The sequence below is a fragment of the Bufo bufo genome, chromosome 2 (genome assembly GCF_905171765.1).
Source record: "Bufo bufo chromosome 2, aBufBuf1.1, whole genome shotgun sequence".
In the NCBI taxonomy this organism is placed as follows: domain Eukaryota; kingdom Metazoa; phylum Chordata; class Amphibia; order Anura; family Bufonidae; genus Bufo; species Bufo bufo.
The window spans coordinates 25,050,160-25,067,242 of record NC_053390.1 but is presented as its reverse complement, the minus strand read 5'-3'; the positions used below and the strand labels follow the sequence as shown (position 1 = coordinate 25,067,242).

Sequence of the window (17,083 nt, the reverse complement as noted above, 5' to 3'; positions counted from 1 at the left end):
TACACTTACCGGTAACATGTTCTTCCAGAACCCATAACAGCACCCATGGAGAGGATCTCCCCCAATCTGACAAGAATCCTGCAACATAAAAGCCGTACACGCTTCTCCACACCTCATTTTTCTAGAAACCCAGCTGAACATTAGAAAGTGGAAGAAATCCCTGCCTAATTTAAATAGCCTTAACGTTGACTATCCCTTTTTTATGCTCTAGTGAACGACACAAAAAAACTGTCAGAACACAAAAGAAAAAAATCTGGGGACAAAAAAAAAAAAACGGGATATAAAAAAAATTTTTGGCCCAGCAGCAGAGAATTTTGTCTGAGGGGCTCAAGAGCGGGAGAACCATAACTTTCTTGGTCAAATTGGTATCTCTTAAGAAAGAGAAGCAGCTGACTAGCGCCACCTTTTGGAAGTGGCTCCCTCTGAGTAAAGGTCTGACTTTCCAACAAGTACTTCCAGTTTCATACAAGACTAGTCTCTAAGGAAGTTTAGCATCCTGCCCAAGCCGTTGTCACGGTCCCTTCCCATTACAGAGGTTAGAAGATCTGAGAGACTGGCAGCACGTGAGGTTATCTGACAGTCTTTCTGTTTTCACTTGTTGCAGTGTTGTTGTTGGTAATGACCACACCTCTTATCCCAGGTGCAGTTTGTGGTCATTACTGCTACTCTATTTAGGCCGGACTTACGCTTCATACCATGCAGTTGATATTATCTGCCTGGAGTTTGGAAGAGCTGGTGTGTCGTTCTTATCAGAGTTCCTGCTATCATTTTCTATTGAAGATAAGTGTTCTTTTGCTTTGTATTTGTTGTTCTCATTGCTCGTTGTTTACTAGGGCTCAGGGAGACGCGGTTCGTTCATCTGGGAAGGAACCAGTAGTCTCAGACTCTGCCACTACTCCTAGGGATTTTCAGGGTTACTAGGGCCTAGGTTTCCAGTGTATGTATATTCCCACCTTAAGGGTCTATTCATACTGACAAGAGTCAGGGCTAGGTTTAGGGTTTCCTAGGTGGTCACCCGTTACCTTTCCTTAGCCTTAAGGCCTAGTTCCTGGTCATTTTCCTTCTGTGGTCATTCTGGTGTTTATCCCCTACATTGTGACAGCCGATGGCCAAACTGGAAGCTCATCAGATGATTTTGGCAGGCATTAGATATTTACTGTGGAATTTGTTCACCATTAGGGTCCAATCACACATCCGTGTGTGTTTTGCGGATCCACGGATCCGCAAAACACGGACAGCGGCAATGTGCGTTCCGCATTTTGCGGACCGCAAATTGCCGGCACTAAGAGAATATGCCTATTTTTGTCCACTATTGCGGACAAGAATAGGACATGTTCCATTTTTTTCAGGATCGGAATTGCGGACCCGAAAGTGCGGGTCCGCATGTCGTGCGGCCCCTTAGAAATGTATGGGTCCGCAATTCCGTTCCGCAAAATGCGGAATGGAATTGCGGATGTGTGAATGGAGCCTTATACTAACTTATATATGTCCAAAGCATGGCGGTCCGCTGCGGAGCCTTTTAATTATGTACATGCTCTTGAACTGCTTTCCCCATCTCACAAATCTTTTGTATAGAGTAGGAATGTACCCTACCAGTCACTTTACCTCCAACATGGCTGCAGTTATTGCTGCCTCGTGGTTTTAGGGGAAAAAGGGGTAAATGATGTTTGGTGGCCCGTTATCCCACTTTGGAGAAAATCAGAATATTTGTAGAATATTTGTAGACCTGCGACAATCCTGCAATCCTCTCTATTCTGATGCTTCCAATTGATGCACACCTGCGTAGAACAGTTTGGTAGGGGGCTTTTGAGTTTAGAATGTAGGATGGTGGAAAAGATCGCCTGTCAAAAGACTCAATGAAACCTGTTGCTTCTTTTTATGGAGTTCTCATATTACAACAGCCCTCACAGCTCTCCAAGTCCTTTGCCCAGTGAAAAATAGACATCTTATGGTTAGAGATACATTATGAAAGACAGTTGGTCTCGACCTGGTGTTCCTCTGTCATTAAAGCTAGTGATCAATTAATCCAAGCTAATTTGCTGCATAGAACATATTTTATGCTGCATATGTTAAAATTCATCAATGATATTTGTACTAAATTTAATGCGGAAAGAGGTACTTTAATGCATATGATATGGGACTACCCGATTGTTGACGATTTGTGGACAGTGGGCCAGCCAGCGGTGTGTTCTCCCAAAAATAGTATTTTGGGTCTAGTTAATGACCTTTTAAATACTAAATATTGCAGAACCTTTTATAGACTTCTGATGTTCTAAGCTAGGAAATCTATCTTCTCAAATTTAAAACCTTCCAAAGTCCCTTCTCTTGCTCACTGGACATGGCTTATTGATGCATCGTTGCTCATGTACTGACTGGCTTTCTCTGCTTAACCTCTTATGGAGACAGGGCGTACCTGTATGCCCTAATGTCCTGGTACTTAAGGACACAGGGCGTACAGGTACGCCCTGTGTAGTTCCGATCAGCGGCAGGCGGTGATCGGAACAAGGTGCCTGCTCAAATCATTGATTAGGCACCTTGGTACAATGCCCAGGGGGGTCCTGTGACCCCCGTGTCGGCGATCTCGGCAAACCGCAGGTCAATGCAGACCTGCGGTTTGCTGCGATTCCGGGTTATTCGGGTCTCTGGTGACCCGATAACCTGGATTAGGACGGTGATTGGTGGTGTGATAATACACCACCAATCATCGTCCTGCGATCCTGAGAGGTGGCGGTCACGGCTGGCTCGGCAGGTAAGCGGGCGCAGCGGCAAATTTGAATTGCTGGAGCTCCTCTCCCCGCTCATATACGTCTGTGGAGCGGGGAGAGAGAGGAGCTCCGGCTACTGTGTAAGTTTTTTGTGCCATAAATCTGCATGTTTGGGTGAGGTAAGGAGAGGTAGATTAGGCAGGGATAGTGAGGGAGAGTTGGGGGGAAAAAAAGTTTTTTTATTGTGTGACCCTAGACCCCCCAGGGGTGATGCAGTTTGCCCCCCCCCCCGCCCCCAAGCACACATTTTTGGGGGTGCAAGTGTTTTTTGCATGCTCCTACTGTGGCCGTCACTCTTAGCGTCCGCCACTGTTAGCGCATCACCCACCCCACCGCTGATCAGCGCATTAGAATCTTTTATTTATTTATTTTTTACACTTTTTTCGGGATTTCAATTTTTTTTGTTATTTTATTTTTTACTTTTTTCTGTTAGGTGTAGGGCAAAGTACGCAAACACCTGTCCCCCCACACACACTGAATAAAATTTTCCACGCAGCACACACACTCCCCTATGGCCCGCCGGACCTTCTCGGCCGAGGAGGCATACGCCCTGCTTGCCTCCGAATCCGAGAGTCCCAGTGAGGACGAGGATGACCCCACTTGTCTCTTGTCATCCACGTCCTCCTCATCATCTAGCCATGATGATAAGCCCCCAAGGCGGCGTAGACGCTGCCAGGCGGAGCAAGGGGACCGCCATGCCAGGGACCACACTAGTACGAGCCGCTCTGGGGTTTGTACTAGTTTTCCGGCCCACCAGATAAGTCCACCTGAGCCCCCTACCAGTGAACTTGCTTGGTGTACCCCAGAGCATATTGAGCCTGTGATTCCTGATTTTGTTGATCAAGCAGGAATTCAGATTCCCACAGTGGGCTTCACTGAATATGACTATTTTAGTCTTTTTTTTCAGTGACCACTTTGTGAATCTGATTGTGGAGCAAACAAACTTGTACGCCCAACATTGCTCAACACCCGGGCTCCTTTTTGGCTAGGTCCGGCGGCTGGACTCCGGTCAGTGCAGCCGAGATGAGGACGTTTTGGGGCCTCGTGCTGCACATGGGCCTAGTCAAAAAACCCAGTGTCAGGCGTCCTCTACCAGACCCCACTTTACAGTACGGCCATGACATGTACCCGGTTTGAAGCCATTCGGAAATGCCTGCATTATGCAGATAATTCAGCATGTCGCCCCCCCCCGGGGTGAAATCGTGGACACGCAAGTGTATTCGCTACCATTACAAAACTAGTGTCTCAGGACTAACGGCTTTACAAAATCAGGCCGGTCATCGATCACTTCGGAGCCAAATTTTTGGATGCCTATGTACCTGGAAGGGAGGTCGCAGTTGATAAGTCTCTTATTGCTTTCAAGGGGAGACTCATTTTACGCCAGTATGTTTTCTCTAAGCGGGCGAGGTATGGTGTGAAGCTGTACAAACTTTGTGAGAGTACCTCAGGGTACACTTACGAGGGGCGAGATTTCTGTATTCAACCCCCAGAATGTCCCCCCACTCTGGGTGTTAGCGGGAAACTTGTGTGGGACCTTATGCACCCACTGCTAGATAAAGGTTACCACCTCTACGTGTTAACTTTTATACTACTATCCCCTGTTCCAGTCCCTCGCTGCCAGATCGACGTCCGCTTGTGGGACCGTGCGGAAAAACCAACGCAAAAGCCCTACCCACCCCCTCAAGGTACCTATCCAAAAGGAGTGAGACCCGTGCCCTTACCAGTGGAAACCTGTTGCTGGTCATATATAAGGAGAAGAGGGATGTCCTTGTACTGTCCACAATTCACGGTAACAGCATCACCCCTGTCCCTGTGCGAGGTACCGCGGCAACGGTCTTCAAGCCGATTGTATCGTCGACTACATCGGTATATGGCAGGAGTTGATCTCTCTGATCAAGTCCTCAAGCCATATAACGCCATGCACAAAACCCGGGCATGGTACAAAAAAGTTGCGGTCTACTTGGTACAGGTTGCCTTGCGCAACTCTTTTGTGCTGTCCCAGAGCGCTGGCAACACAGGGAAATTCCTCCAGTTCTATGAGGCAGTCCTCAAGGCCCTGATCTTTTCTGACCGGAAAAGAGCAGGCCAGAGTACCTCGGGAACTGGAGGCGCCCGGATCGTCCCTGGCCAACACTTTCCAGGTGTGGTCCCCCATACTGGAAAGAAGGGACGGTCCCAAAAAAAGTGCAGAGTGCGTCACAGGAGGGGGATACGGAAGGACACCACCACTCAGTATGACACGTGCCCCGCTCATCCGGGCCTCTGCATTGACGGTTGCTTCAGGGAGTACCACACTTCCATGGAGTACTAAATGTATAATCCCCTTCCCCAATTTGAATTCCATTAAAAAAAATAAACTATGTTGACATATTAGGTATCGCCGCGTCCATAAGAATCTGCTCTATAAAAATACCCCATGGCCTAACCCCTCAGATGAACACGGTCAAAAAAATACAATAAAAACGGTGCAGAAAATGGTATTTTTTGTCACCTTACATCACAAAAAGTGTAATAGCAAGCGATCAAAAAGTCATATGCCCCCCAAAATAGTGCCAATAAAACCGTCCTCTCATCCCGCAAAAAATGAGCTCCTACCTTAGATAATCGGCTAAAAACTAAAAAAAATAAATGACTCTTAGACTATGGAGATACTAAAATGGATAAAAGGATAATATAGTGAAAAAACCTAAATAAATTTTTTTTAAAAGTAGACATATTAGGTATCGCCACATCCGTAAGAATCTGCTCTATAAAAATACACCATGACCTAACCAGTCAGATGAACATGGTCAAAAAAATAAAATAAAAACAGTGCCAAAACAGCTATTTGTTGGTAAATTTTCATTTTAATCAGTTTTTTCCAGTAACAAAGCAAGGGTTAACAGCCAAACAAAATGCTATATTTATTACCCTGATTCTGCAGTTTACAGAAACCCCCCATATGTGGTCGTAAACTTCTGTATGACCAAACGGCAGGGCGCATAAGGAAAGAACGCCGTATGGTTTCTGGAAGGCAGATTTTGATGGCCTTTTTTTTTGGCACCATGTCCCATTTGAAGAACCCCTGATGCACCCCTAGAGTAGAAACTCCATAAAAGTGACCCCATCTAAGAAACTACACCCCTCAACCTTAAGGTATTCAAAACTGATTTTACAAACATTATTAACCCTTTAGATGTACCTCAACAGTTTATGGCAAATGGAGATGGAATTTCAGAATTTCTATTTTTGGTAACCTTGCCTCACAAAAATGTAATATAGAGCAACCAAAAATCATATGTACCCTAAAAATAGTCCCAACAAAACTGACACCTTAACCCGTAGTTTCCAAAATGGGGTCACTTCTATGGAGTTTCTACTCTAGGGGTGCATCAGGGGGGCTTCAAATGGGACATGGTGTAAATAAACCAGTCCAGCAAAATCTGCCTTCCAAAAACCACACAGTGCTCCTTTCCCTCCACGCCCTACCGTGTGCCCGTACAGTAGTTTACGACCACATATGGGGTGTTTCTGCAAACTACAGAATCAGGGCAATAAATATTGAGTTTTGTTTGCTGTTAACCCTTGCTTTGTTACTGGAAAAAAATAGATTAAAATGAAAAATTTGGCAAAAATTTTTAATTCTTAAATTTTATCTCCATTTGTCATAACTCTTGTGGAACACCTAAAGGGTTAACAAAGTTTGTAAAATCAGTTTTGAATACCTTAAGGGGTGTAAATTCTTAGATGGGGTCACTTTTATGGAGTTTCTACTCTAGGGGTGTATCAGGGGGGCTTCAAATGGGACATGGTGTAAATAAACCAGTCCAGCAAAATTTGCCTTCCAAAAGCCACACGGCGCTCCTTTCACCCTACGCTTTACCGTGTGCTCGTAATAGTAGTTTACGACCACATATGGGTTGTTTCTGCAAACTACAGAATCAGGGCAATAAATATTGAGTTTTGTTTGGCTGTTAACCCTTGCTTTGTTACTGTAAAAAATGGATTAAAATGGAAAATTTGCCCAAAAAAATGAAATTCTGAAATTTTATCTCCATTTTCCATTCACTCTTGTGGAACACCTAAAGGGTTAACAACCCTATTTTTAGGGTACATATGATTTTTGGTTGCTCTATATTACATTTTTGTGAGGCAAGGTTACTAAAAATAGAAATTCTGAAATTTCATCTCCATTTGCCATAAAATGTTGAGGAACACCTAAAGGGTTAATAAAGTTTGTAAAATCAGTTTTCAATACTTCGAGCGGTGTAGTTTCTAGAATGGGGTCATTTTTGGGTGGTTTCTATTATGTAAGCCTCACAAAGTGACTTCAGACCGGAACTTGTCCTTAAAAAGTGGATTTTTTAAGGACAAGCCTTGTAACATCCCCAAAAAATAAAATGTCATTTCCAAAATGATCCAAACATGAAGTAGACCTATGGGGAATGTAAAGTAATAACTATTTTTGGAGGTATTACTATTTATTATAGAAGTGGAGATTTTGAAACTTGCTAATTTTTCAACATTTTTGGTAAATTTGGTATTTTTTATAAATAAAAATGCATTTTTTTTTTACTCCATTTTACCAGTGTCATGAAGTACAATATGTGACGAAAAAACAATATCAGAATGGCTTGGATAAGTCAAAGCGTTTTAAAGTTATCACCACAAAGTGACACTGGTCAGATTTGCAAGAAATGGCCTGGTCCTTAAGGTGAAAATGAGCCCGGTCTATAAGGGGTTAAGGCACTACTGAGCATTTTGATAAGATATGGGGCCCCTGGTTAACAACTTTATCGATGTTAGTGGACTGACACTGTATGTTGCCATGTGAATGGTTGTACTGCAATTGGGTACCGATTGGGACTTCATTGCCAACACGCTCCTGACACCTTCTATGACCGACACAGTTGTGTTTTTATATTTTTTTACTCTACATAAATCTCCTCCTTGGCATTGCGGGTGATGTATGCATGCAATGTTTGTTTATTTTCCTTGTTACCACATCAGTTGATATGGTTTAATTGTTTTTCTTCTGTTAAATAGAAGAAGAAAAAACATGAAAATTACTCTTACCAGTAATTGGATTTTCCATATAGCCTCCACAACAGCCCAGGGACAGGAAACAACATGGAGTCCAATCATTTAAAAGCCCCCTCCCATTTTAGTTAGTATCCTAGGACACAGATTAGATGCAGAACAAACACTTTATATGAAAGAAAAAAGGAACAGTATAATAATATACATTCATTTATCAAAAAATATCAAATTATGAAAAATTATAAAATAATAGCATTAATATAGCAAGGGAGGGAACTAGTGGTGCCGTTGTGGAAGCTATATGGAAAATCCAATTACTGGTAAGAGTACGTTTCTTCTTTTCCATTCGCTTCCCCAACGGCACCAGCAGGAGGATTAACAGAAAAATATCCTCTAGGGAGGGACAACCACCGACAGTACTTTACGGCCAAAGGATAAGTACCTGTTGTAAGAAATAGCAAATTTATAGTGTCTGAAAAATGGAGATGGATTTGCCCAGGTTGCCGCCCTGCAGATTTGATCAAGGGATGCTGAGGTGCCTTCTGCTTAAGAAGTAGATACTGCTCTCGTCGAATGGGCTTTCAAACCTTCTGGAATATCGACTCCTTTTTGAGAATAGACCAGAGAAATAGTCATTTTAATCCAGCGTGCAATGGTAGCTTTACTTGCTGCCTGTCCATTGTTTGGACCCTGAAACTCCAAACATCTAGATTGTGAAATCTAGCCTGTGTAGAGGAACCTTCCCGAGTACCAGAGGATGGTAGGGACACCTCCTGCTGACAGTGGAATCTAGAAAAGACCTTTGGAAAATGCTTTAGAATAATTCTGTCATATAAGATAAATAAGGGGGCTTACAAGAAAAAGCTTGAATTTCTCCCACATTTCTGGCTGTGGTAATAGCTACTAAAAAGGCCATTTTCAACTAGAGTAATATGAAGGAAATTTCATTAATAGGCTCAAAGGGAGGATCTAGCAGGCCCGACAAAACTAAGTTAAGATCCCATGGTGGAACTGACAAATAAAAATAAAGGTCTAATTCTATAGGCTCCTTTTAAAAACCTCTTCACTAAGTCTATCTCGGCCACTTTGAAGACTAGGAAGGCAGATAAGCCAGCAATCTGTACCTTCAAGGTACTCTAAGACCCATGTCCAGGCCTTTCTGGAGAAAATCCAGGATGATCTTGATATCTGGGGCCATGGACGGGTCCCAGGAACCTGCCGAAAATTCCAAAAAGGCTTTCCAGGTTCTACTGTAGATTTTTGAGGTAATTGGTTTTCTACTCTTTAGCAATGTATAGATTACTAGATCTGAAAACCCTCTCTCCTTTAAGATTGAGCGTTCAACCTCCAAGCCGAGAGGTTGAGGTATGGAGCATTTGGATGTACTACTAGGCCCTGCAGAAAGAGGTCCAACATCTAAGGAAGACGCCAACATTCCCATTTTGACAATTGGAGAAGAAAAGGATACCAGGATTAATTTACAATTCTTTTCTGCTGACATCTAGGAATGAGGGGTAGTGGAGGGAAGGCGAACAGTAGGCCCTTGAGCCAAGGAGCAGAGAAGGCATCTACCAGAAAAAGGCTGTCCTGATAGGATAGGGAGCAGAAGAGGACTACTTTTTTTGTTGTCTTTTGACGCAAAAAGATCCAGGATCGGAGAACCCCACCAATTTGGTTGAATACTTTCTGGTTTAGAGACCATTGTCCCTCTCTGAGGGTGTTTCTGCTCAGGAAATCAGTTGGAGATTCTCTCCTCCTTTCAGGTGGATAGCAGATATGGACCGAAGATGGTTTTCCGCTAGAACGAAGATTTGGGCTGCTATGGGGGCCAACGCTCTGCTCCTTGTTCCCCCGTTTGTTGATGTAAGATACTGCTTTTGTATTGTCCGACAAAATCTTTACATTCTGATTTAGAATTTTTGGAACCCCCTCAGACAATATAGTACTGCCGTCAGTTCTTTTACATTTGAGGATGACCTGGTCAGGTCTAAGTCACTGTATTACTTCCTGAATGCAATGTGCCCCCCATCCTGAACCACTTGGATCTGTGGTGATGACTACTAGGTTCTGTTGTCGCTACGGAGCTCCCTGGCTCAGGTTCTACTGAATGAGACACCAGTAAATGGAATGTTTTACATTCAGAGGAATTGCTATTTTTTGTCCAAGGACAGTTGACTCTTGTCCCAAGAGGCAAGAAGAAAAGACTGTAGAGTTCTGACATGGGCCTGGGCCCATCTCACCGCTGGAATAGTCTATGTTAACATGCCCAATATGACGTTTCTGATTGAGAGCGATTTTTGCTGTAAAAATTATTTTATTTTTCCCACCAGTGTTACTTTCTTTTCTTGAGGAAGAAAGGAGGTCATTACCTGGGAGTCCATCTGTATCCCTAAAAAGATCTTTCTTCTGCAGGCATGGAGATCGGATTTTTCCGCAGTTATCATCCAACCTAATGACGACAGAGTCTCTTTCACAATCGTTATCTAATCCTGAAGTATGTCTTCTGTTTCTGCTGCGAGAAGAAAGTCGTTGAGATAGGGAATTAATAAAATCCTGTGCTGATGAAACTGGCCTGAAATTTTCGATATAATCTTTGTAAAAATCCTCTGGGCCGAGGAAAGGCTGAAGGGGAGAGCCTGAAACTGTAGATGATGGAGATGACCCTGAATGTAGACAGCTAGACTCAAGAACCTTTGGTGATCTGCGTGGATAGGAACGTGATAGTAGGCATCTGCTAAATCTACTGTTACCATGAAACAATCTCTTGTTAATAAATATTGTTGATTTATTGTAGACTTTGTTTCCATTTAGAATTTTTTGTGGCTTACAAATCTTTTAGGCTCTTCAGGTTTATTATTGCTCTGTGGGTTCCATTTGGTTTTCTTACCAAGAAAACTGGAGAGTAGAAACATTTTTTTTTCTAGATCTGACAGGACTGGAATCAAAACTTTTTTTTGTAGATGGAGAATAATCTGAGATTCTAACAGATGCTGTTTTTCTGGCAGTAGGTTTTTGTTTATCATGAACCTTTCTGGGGGAATAGGAGACGAACTCTATTCTGTACCCTGATTTTATTAAAGATAGAATCCATGGGGACAAAGATATTTCTTTCCAGGCACAAGCAAAATTCTTTAGTCTTCCCCCCCACCATACAGCTGGTGTCATTTAATAGATTGTCTGGCGGATTTATCCTGGTTGAAAAGGAACCCCTTTTCTCTTCCTATAGCTGTCTGCCAGCGAAATGTACCTTTTTTTTTTTACCTTGATCTGCCTTGCCCCTCCTCTGAAAATAAAAGGAGCGACGCTGAAATTTTTTTTTAGATTCCATGGGAAAAACCTTTTTTCTGTCCGAGGCTTTCTCCAATATGTCATCAAGGACAGGACCGAAAAGTCTGTCCCCGTCACAAGGAATGCTACATAATCTGGGTTTGGATGTTGCATCCCAAGACTGTGATCTAAGCCATATTGTCCTTCTGGCTGAGTTAGTGCATCAGACCTAGCCACCAGTTTAACCACATCAGCGGAGGCATCGATCATAAAATTAGAGGCCTGTTTTAGAACCGGTAAGAATGCCAGAATATCCTCTCTTGTTGTATCTGGGGTTAGATTATCCTCTAACGGAGATAACCACATGGATAAGGTTCTCGCTGTATATGTTGCTGCAATTCCTGGTCTAAGAATAGCCGTATTTGCCTCCCCGGACTTTTTCAAGATGGACTCACATTTTTTATCCATCGGTTCCCTTAAGAGTCCTACGTCCTCAAAGGGTAATGAGGATTTTTTTTTTTATTCTTGCAACAGGAGCATCAACCTTAGGAGTCTTGTCCCAGAGGGCAGAATCCTGTTCCTCAAACGGATATGTCCTCTTAAATAGTTTAGAAATCCCAGATTTTTTCTCCGGTGTCTTTCCACTCGTTATTTATTAGTTTCTTAATTTACTTATACAGGAATAAGCTCTTTTCCCCTTTCCAACCCATCCCCATACATCCACATAGCCTGCTTCCAGACAAAATCGTGCCAAGGGGGACCCTTGGGCTGAAGTATAAGTATCTCCCCCCAAAGATATCCTATCTATTTCTATTTCATAACACAGTTAAAGTCTCCAATAACTAGTGAGGGGCATTCAGGCCACTGATCCACAAAGGTTAATAAGCAATTAAGTACGTATAAAGAGAAGGGGGGCGGAATATAAACAAAAGCCAAAATACACCATCTTCCAGAGAGAAAAACATACCTCCCCTGCTTATCGATAGAGGATGCCTCACAGACAAATTCAACTCCCCTATGAATCAAAACTGTAACACCTCTGGAGTAGGTGGTAAAAGTAGAATGATAAGGCTACTTTCACACTTGCATTTTGGGCGGATCTGTCATAGATCTGCAAAAACTGATCCGTTACAATAATACAACCGCATGCATCCGTCATGAACAGATCAGTTTGTATTATCTGTAACATAGCCAAGATGGATCCGTTATGAACTCCATTGAAAGTCATTGTGCCAGATTGTGTCAGAGAAAACGGATCTGTCCCCATTGACTTACATTGTGTGCCAGGACGGATCCGTTTGGCTCAGTTTCGTCAAGCGGACAGCAAAACGCTGCCGGCAGCGTTTCGGTGTCCGCCTCCGGAATGGAGACTGATCGGGGGCAAACTGATGCATTCTGAGCGGATCCTTTTCCATTCAGAATCCATTAGGGGAAAAATGATCCGTTTTGGACCGCTTGTGAGAGCCCTGGACGAATCACAAAAGAAAAGCCAAAACGCAAGTGTAAAAGTAGCCTTAGTCTGCGCAGCCCATCCCCTACCGAGCCGCAAAACAAACTCCTCTGTAGCATGAGTCTCCACCAAGCAAACAATCGCAGGTAGATGTCTCTGGACCTGGTCAAAAACCGCCTGTCTTTTAATCTTATCCCCAAGACCTCGCACATTCCAGGTAAAAATTCTAACTGCCATCAAACCAGCCAGCCAATTCCCAGAATATAGATATTTTCCAAATCCCCGCCTCCAACCCCACCATCTTAGGAGACGCTTTGCAACCCATCCCACAACCTTCCCCCCCCACACTTCCTGATCTGCCACATCACTGCACAGATCTCTCACCTAAGACCACCCCTCCCCCTCTCCCATCGCCATCTAAAGCAAAATAAATAAGGAAAAAGTGATCATGGAAAAACTGCTTAGATATTATTCCGATCTAACCAGTCTATAACAGAGTCCGAAGTATCAAAAAAAGGAATATTATTCGCAGTTTAGCTTTATAGACAAATGAATATCTAATGTCCTTTTCCTGTAAACGCTTTTTAGCCGCCATAAAAGTACGTCTCTTTTTCTGGATCTCTTCAGAGAAGTCCGGAAAGAAAAGCTGTTTACTTCCATTATATACTATAGGAGTACACTCCCTTGCCCTTCTCAAAACTTTATCTCTATCCCCTGATGCCAGCATCTTCGCCAAGTGAAACTCTAAAAATTAGAATATCGTGCAAAGTTCATTTATTTCAGTAATGCAACTTAAAAGGTGGAACTAATATATGAGATAGACTCATTACATGCAAAGCGAGATATTTCAAGCCTTTATTTGTTATAATTTGGATCATTATGTCTTACAGCTTATGAAAGCCCCAAAGTCACAATCTCAGGGGATATGGATTAATTAGCTGACTAGAGTGTGACACTTTGAGCCTAGAATATTGAACCTTTTCACAATATTCAAATTTTAAGTTGCATTAATGCAACTCCTTTTAAGTTGCATTACTGAACAAAAATGAACTTTTGCACGATATTCTAATTTTTTCGAGTTTCATCTATATATATATATATATATATATATATATATATATATATATATATATATATAACACAACACAGATAGAGCAGCAGCACAGTCAGACGGTGTGAATAGGGTGCAGTTCCTCAAAGAAGGCAGGTTTCTCCTCCACTATGGATACGTCGAAAGAACGAGGCAGCACTCCAAATTCTCGTGAAGGGGTGATGACCCAAATTTTTTTTCCCAGGCAATGTTTCGGCCTACTCAATGAGCCCTTTTTTAAGAAGATTCAGCAATAGTTCATCCAGATTAGTCCCAGTATATATTTGATAGCAACATCAAAGGTATCACAAACAGAGCAAGCTGTAGGCACCTATAAACATGTATATACCTAATAGACGGCAGAGGGGTCAGGGAGGCACATTCAAAACTCATAGAAGAGGTGGCTTATTCATGGAGGGAGGAGGCAGTAGGAAGTTTTGAAGCAGGAGGGAGGAGGCAGTAGGAAGTTTTGAAGCAGGTGGAAGGAGACAGAGGCGAAAGAGACTGGCAACCAAACCTTCCGATCTTGTCGGGGTTAAGTGGAGGAGATGGAGAAAGCCAGTATGATCCTGAGGCCTCCTAAGTCCATGGAGCGCCAACTCAGAGGGGGAGCACCTCCGTTAACAAAGGCATCACGGCGGCACATCCAATATACAGAGCGGCTCCGTTGCATGCGGACGCCGAAGTTCACCTTAGTAGGGGAGGGGGGGCGCGACGTAGCTACTCCCTACGTCATGACCCAGAAATCTAGGGTTTTTATTACTACTCTATCATCAAGGATAGTAGTGTAGGGAGAGAAAGCAGAGATAGCCTGCAGTTCGCTGCCTGGAGGCCAGGAGGAAAGCCATCTTGCAGGAGAGATATCTGTTATGAATAGAATCCATGGTTAAAGTTAAGATCGCCAGTAGAAACACTAGCCTTCTGAAAGTGTTTACGTCTACCTGGGGCCACCAGGAATCTTTTAACCCAGCTAATGACCTGCTAATTTGGAGTCCATGATACCTGTATCTTAAGAGTCGAGAGCCTCCGGTTCTTCTCTAAACCTTGTTGGAGAAATTCTAGAATCAAAAGGAAGATTAGGTTGTCCTAAGGAGTCCTGTTTACCTTCAGCAAACCTTAAGAAAGCTTTGCAGGCTCTAAGATAAATAACAGAAGGGACCTTCTTCATGCTAGCCAGAAGAGTACTAATAGCTGAGTCTGAGAGACCTCTCTACCTCTAGGGATCATCACATCAGATTAGAGGAAGTTAGATGAAGGTTTTGAACGTGAAACCCCTGAACCCAGAGAAAGAAGATCCAGGGAGAATCCATGGTTGATCTATGCACATCATTCTCAGAAATGTGCACCAGGACCTTTTGGGCCAGAACAGGGCAATGAGAATAAATCATGCTCTGTTCTCTCAAATTTTTGTCACTACTCTTGGAATTTTAAAAGTTGGAGGGAAGGCATACCCTTCTCTCTTCCTGCCCTCTGAATTCTGGGCCAAGGCATCCACTGCAGATGGCTGGTCTGCTGGATTCTGAGAAAAAAAAATCAGCTGCAAATGTATTCAACACTTCCAGACAATGACGATAATAGTTTTTTTTAATTTTAGAGTTTAGAGATGATTCTGAATGTTTAAGTTTGACCTGGCTCCAAAAAAAAAAAAGATCTGCTATGTTATCTGCCACCTAGGATAAACCATTGAGAGGGAAAGAAGGTGGGATTCCGAAAAGTGAAAAATCTTCAAGGTTGGTTCCTTGAAGTTTGAAAATTCCCCTGCCTGAGCTACAGTCCATGGACCCTAGAGGAAAGTAGAGCCCATGTGAGTTCCCCTATTCCTGGTGACTTGAATCCATAGTGCAGTTGACAGAGAGAGAGAAAACATGGAAAGTCCTTGTTTAGATTGTTCAAGTTGATCCACCACAGTAAAGAAAACCTGGCTTCTGAGGAAAGAAAAAGCTTTGAGTCTAGAGAGCCCGTTTTCCTTCCCCACTTCTTTAAAATGTCCCTTTGAAGCAGACAAGATCTGAACTGGGCCAATATTACTATCTACATGCAGGAGGAAAGGAGGCCCAGCACTGACATGTCTTCCCTCAAAGTGGAGATGTGGGAGAGAAAGAGATTCATGGCTTTGCATCTGATCAGGTTCTGCTTTGAAAGGAGCAAAAAGGAGGTCTGAGAGGAGGAATCCAGCAGCGTTCTCAGAAACTGGCAGGTTCTTGAGGTGGTTGGGTTTGACTTTTCACAAGTTATGTTCCATCCTAGAGTGGAAATAATGGAACAGACCTCTGGGCACAAAAGCTGGACACAAAAATGTTTTACTGTATCTGCTACAAGGAAATCGTCCAGATATGGAATAAACACAATATATTTTGATCTTATGAATGAGGACATCTCTGTGATGATCTCTGTAAAGACCCTGGTGCCCTGCACAAACTCAAAGAGAAGGACTTGTATTGGAGGTGAACCCAGGATGTGTAAATCAGGAATCAAGCCAGCACTACCCATATAGCCTTTCATGCAAGGACCCGGTCCAGTCCGTAGACAATCCAGGAAAGAAAGGGAAAAAATTCCTAGCACTGAGATGAAAATAAAATTTTCTGTTTTTATTTAGCTTCATGTAAAAATACATCTCCATGTAGAAAGCGGTAATGTAACCAACGCGTTTCAATGTAACAAATCTTAGTCATGGTAGCCATGACTAAGTGAAGGCATGGAAGTGCACCATTGTGAATGCCTGGTGTCACGAACCAGCGGGTGTGAACCCACTGTGCCACGTGTCCTACCTCCCATAAGTGCGCTGACTAAGTGAACCCCTCGATTCTTCACAGCACGCCTGATGGTGGGGATAGACTTTCCCGAGGGGAACACCAGGTCGCTACCTCATGAGGAGGGTAGGCACACAAGGCAGCTGGTCTAGGTGGACCAGGAGGTACCTGAGAAAGGTACCAGTAGCACAATCATAGTCAGGCAGGCGGAGTCGTTACCAGGAGCAAAAGTGCAGGACCAAAGGATGAGGCAGAGGCGTAGTCAGACAGGCAAAAGGTCAGGGCAGGCGGAACAGGTACAGGTCAGGCAATCCGAGTCAGCAACAGGAGATTCAAGGCAAGAAGGCAGGGATTAGACAGTTAGCAAAATCCAGGAACGAAGTACAAGTCAGGAACACACGTGATTATCAGGATCTTTAACAAAACACAAGGACCTTGACACTGAGGCATCTGGGAAGCATGCTGTGGCCAGGGCTGAGAGGAAACTGTGGAGCTGATCCTCAGAACCACAGCATCTACACCATGGGTGTCAAACATGCGGCCCGCAATGAATATCTTTGCGGCCGGGCAAAGATGCAGCATCGCAGACTGCTATGTATGAGCCGGGAGAGAGGAGGGGCTGGAGTCCGTAACTATGGGCGGGGCCCGGTGCAGTCACTGTACTCTTACACCGGGCCCCGCCGCTCACCAAAGTATTTATAAACGTGAATCCTTATCCTGTTATTAAGTTGAACTAACGCTG

At 43.4% G+C, this 17,083-nt stretch overlaps 2 protein-coding genes and 1 long non-coding RNA gene across 3 annotated transcripts in view; 1 reads left to right on the top strand and 2 right to left on the bottom strand.

The window, feature by feature from the left end:
• LOC120991124 (zinc finger protein 585A-like) overlaps positions 1 to 17,083 on the top strand; it is a 2,129,672-nt gene that overhangs the window by 288,038 nt on the left and 1,824,551 nt on the right. The gene's annotated exons all lie outside the window — the stretch shown is intronic.
• LOC120991122 (zinc finger protein 501-like) overlaps positions 1 to 17,083 on the bottom strand; it is a 200,565-nt gene that overhangs the window by 7,936 nt on the left and 175,546 nt on the right. The window lies entirely within an intron of this gene.
• Positions 1 to 17,083, bottom strand: part of LOC120991181 — a 30,852-nt gene that overhangs the window by 89 nt on the left and 13,680 nt on the right. The gene's annotated exons all lie outside the window — the stretch shown is intronic.